Raw genomic sequence first — 4,367 nt, 5'->3', positions numbered from 1 at the left:
GACTTGATCATGAATTAAACTAGTAGATTGTCCCTTTACTCACAAAATAATAAAATTGATTTCATGTTAAATTTTAATTTATTGATCAAAATAAGTGTTGATTAAATTTTGTATTGGAAAAGAACACAGAAATCAATAGACTAAATAGTTATTAAGTAGAATATTTTAAAATTAACGAAGAAAAAATCCCAACTAACAAAATTGTAAATAAAACATTTTTGATAGCCTAGATCCGCATACTCTCAAAAAAGTTTGTGATATTTTACCCCTTTGTAGATTTAGAGTTAAGATGGATCGAGATTGGTGTTAATATTATTGCGCCCAAAGGTGTTGTACAATTCAATATAGAAGAAGAGATATGTAGGTGTAATGTAAGTATTTCAACCATTTTTAAATCTCCACAAAAAATTGAAAGTAATATGGGTGATGTTGTAGTGTCTATAAATGAATGTAAACATTTCAATGTTGAGTCAATTTAAAATAAAAAGTTAAAAGCAATCAAAATAATAAAATTCAATTTGTTATATTGTAATTTTGTTTTCATTAATAAAATTATAAACTTTTTTTAGATAAAAGAAAATATAATATACATATCACATTAAAATATATAACATATAAATTGTAGCTATAAACTAACATCTATTTTTCCATATAAACTAAAACAAGTGTTGAGATCCTATAGTCTTAAATGGATATGTGAAGTTGATAAATTAATTGATTGTTAAACACATGGTGGGTAGTAACAACTAATAAGTCTACACATTTATAGTTGCAAGAACTTACTTAAATTATGGTGGGACATAACTTATAGTAAATATGTTATTTAATTCAATATGAACTATATTATTTTTTATTTAAAAAATCATGCATGAATATTGGAACTATATCCTTAAATTATCTCATAATATATGAGATGTTGTTATCCACATGAAATTATATTATACAAAGGTTACAATAAGACTTTCACGTTATGGTCCAATCAAATGTTTGCAAAACAATTTATAAATTGTACTCTCGAGCCTAGCATGGAAGAGATGTTGCAATGTCATGACATGTCTTATTAACCAGTATAGACCCATCTTAAACACATATCTAACATGAGTGGCGAGAGATAAGATCTCTTTAAGTGCAAACTTCTTTTAGAGCGCAAAATACAATGTGTAATTTTTCGTAGCTTAAATTGTATTTTTGAAAACTATATAGAGTACAAAAATAAACTTGTATTCGGTTGGATTTGGACAAAAAGACATATACATAAAAAAGACCACTCTGTAAAATATTGAGACCACTTCAAATTTTTTAACCATAAAACTTGATTTTTCAATAGCTTCATATGATATATACATAATTTTTTTAAACAACACAGAAAGAAAAAAAGAAATAAAATTTTAACATCCACGAGGCTAAAGATATCCTATGGAATATATTGTTTTGCCATCTGATTCTTGTATTCACCTTTTTTCCTGTGAAAAATGCTCACAAACCCCTCGCTCAATAAATTATTTCAGAGCTAGCTTCCATAATATATTCATAACTTTCTATAACATGCTAAACCAAAATGTACTATACATACCACCCAAAAAAAAAATTACTACCATTACAATTGTTCCAATGATATGAACACATATAATTAAATGTCTCATCAAATAATACATAAGAGTGATATTACTTGGAACCGGTTCAATGTACATGTATTACATTTATATCACAATTTATTTTTTTCTTCACCTTAATCAAAGTACGCCAGAGAACCCGTTGGAATGTTCTCGAAAAAGATTTCCACTGACATTTTTCGATTGAGGCGGCAGACAGCTGGAACAATCTGGGCGGTTGATCACAAGGTTTCTCATCCAATGGTCCTGGATGCACCACAAGTGGTTAGCGTAACCAACCCTCATTCCCTCCACTGCCCAGATCCCTCATTTGCGCAATGCTCTCTCGCTGCTACGCTCTACAACTTCCTTCTGAACTTCCACAGTCGCTCCCTTTCGACATTCTGGAACCTTCAAGCTATGCAGGTGAGCTACATTGTAGGGTGAAACTTTTTTTCCAATTTGCTTAACTGGAATAGGGTTTGTCATGCCCTCTGTTTAACACTTCCAGTTGCCATCTTCTGCAGGGTTTACTTCACCTAAATTCATCCTCAGGTTACTCCAGATTCGATGGTTGTGGTGAGGGCTTGATCCCACACTTCCTCTCATCAAGAATGGTCTCCCAGTAACTCCATCTCTCTAGATAACTCCATTTCTCCAAGTAACTTCATTTGCATCAAGGTTATTTTTCTAGAACAACTGTTAAATTTATATAATTTGCATTTAAGTTCAGTTGCCTTCGTTTTGTAGGGTTCGAACTAAGGTTACGACCCAGTTCCCGCCCATTCTACAGTTAGCAGCAGTCGGTTCCTAGGTCTCTGAGCATACAGTGAGCTACCATACAGTATTGTTGATTTCACTTCTTGATTTGGCAGTTTCCTAGTTATAGCAGTAATCCCCTTAAGGTTTGCTGCAGGTACTCTCCAATGATGCGTTGAGACAACTTTTGGACGATTTTCAGCTTCGTTGTATGGCAATGATTAAATGGTTAAACATATCCTACAATTTTCCTCAAGTGTCGTTATTGTTACCTCATGGCGTTTTTTTGGTTAACTGTTTAACATCGTTGCAATTGCTAAGAGGTTTTGTTAATTCCCTACTTGGAGGAATAGAGGGCACTTAATTTATTTTCTGCCTATTAAATACGCTGCCTCACAGCGTTATCAATCAAGGTAGGTTTTCTCATAGTAATGTATGCAGTTATGCTACCAATGTATCAGATTATTTTGCTCATACTCCTGTGCTCAAGCACGTACAAGATATATACATATGCATGAATCTTTTCTTACAGTTTTTGAGTCCTTCTCCTTTGTTATAATTTTTGCTTGTAATAGGCACGACCTTGTTCCTGAAGGCTTTATAAGTTAATTTTCTTTACTTATGTTTAAGTTTAATGGAAGAGGTAAGAGGGAGACCAGACCGGAAGTTGATGCACTCGACAGTCCTGGTCTCAACTCTCTCAACGCTCTTCTCTTACTCGAATAGGACTCATACAACAAGATTCGTTAAAATTTTGTGTTCAACTTAATGGCCGGAACCAGGCCCAGGGTTTTGCATTTACGATTTAAATTGACCAGAATTGTTGTCTTTTTTTTTTTCCCCTTAATAGGCTCTTGGCGACAGTCATTTACATTTACATATGTTATATTTACGCATAAGTTTTCTCAGTTTATACAAAAACCTTGAGCTCTGTGTATTTAATTCGTTTTCACCGAGAATATTATAATAATTCCCTTGGGAATACTGGAACATTTATGCTCATATTTGTAATCATTATATAACATGTTCTCGTTGCGCAAACAAAATCCTCGCACCCACCAAGTCAACTTAGTTTATTCCCTAACCACTAGCTTCACTAGATAATAGCTCTGGCTTCCCCTCTCAGCCTTTAAGAGAGGAACCCCATCACCATTGTTCAACTGAATTCCACTCCTAACTCTTTACTAATAGGATAACTACAACATCAAGGGTTTCTATGCAAATTTCTTGTCAACTCGGCTTAACCTTCGAAGCTAACCTTCCCAGGTAATCCACAGCTTAGCTTGGCACGTAGTTTGAGAACTTGAACTAGTACAATTTCAAGTTGTTTGAATGCTCTGACTCGACCTTGTTCCTTTTTGTTTAGTATTGTCATACACAGATTGCTCACATGCAATTGCTAGAAAGGGAAAACTATAGTTTGTTCTCCTGTGGTAGTACCCAACCCAACTAGATGCACAACCATGGAAGTATTTTTTTAAGGCAAGAAACAGAGGAACATTTATAACAACAAGTCAATCCACACAGCGTGTACATTTAATTTCAGTGAACAGGATTTTAATATTTTTTTGTAGTATCTAATACAGTTCAGTCATTTCGACCAACATCTAATTCATCCATGTAATTTTCAGTATTACGACTTCTACAGTGGAACAATATTTTTCCTACAAAAAAAATTACTACATCCGTTACTTTTTCCTTTTACAGATAATAAAAATCCAACACATAGTTGCATAGATGTGCAAGTACAAATACTTATTTGTTAATTCACAATCTCACGAATTCAACAAGGCTGAGACCATTCCTCCCAACCTTGAGAAGGGAAATTACGTCCAATTCTCTCCCCGAGCTTTTGCTCCAGAACAATAGACAACAATTAGATTTCAATAGTAGACCTCAAGACTTTAGTCCAGTCTAAAATTTTTTGATCTTAATCTATAACAGAGTTATCCACTGGTTCTAGTCCAGCTCGAGAAATCTCTCTTTCGCAGTGTCTTGCCAGTTTTACAGATCATT

General features: G+C 33.7%; 1 long non-coding RNA gene across 4 annotated transcripts; it reads left to right on the top strand.

Moving 5' to 3' along the window:
• The first annotated feature begins 1,865 nt into the window (after window positions 1–1,865).
• LOC149235905 (uncharacterized) lies at window positions 1,866–2,825 on the top strand. 4 transcript variants are annotated; one of them, XR_016268358.1, is made up of 4 exons: window positions 1,866–2,018; window positions 2,148–2,217; window positions 2,343–2,406; window positions 2,509–2,825. It is a non-coding gene; the product is annotated as an uncharacterized LOC149235905 (long non-coding RNA). The 4 variants fall into 4 exon arrangements; XR_016268359.1 differs by having other exon boundaries at window positions 2,120–2,171; XR_016268357.1 differs by having other exon boundaries at window positions 1,867–2,018; window positions 2,120–2,217.
• The last annotated feature ends 1,542 nt before the right edge of the window (window positions 2,826–4,367 follow it).

Source organism: Pinus tabuliformis, chromosome 8 (assembly GCF_031772625.1).
Source record: "Pinus tabuliformis cultivar Carrire ecotype Pingquan chromosome 8, CPIR1, whole genome shotgun sequence".
Lineage (NCBI taxonomy): Eukaryota > Viridiplantae > Streptophyta > Pinopsida > Pinales > Pinaceae > Pinus > Pinus tabuliformis.
The sequence above is the reverse complement of the archived record's forward strand: the minus strand, read 5'-3'. Positions and strand labels throughout refer to the sequence as shown.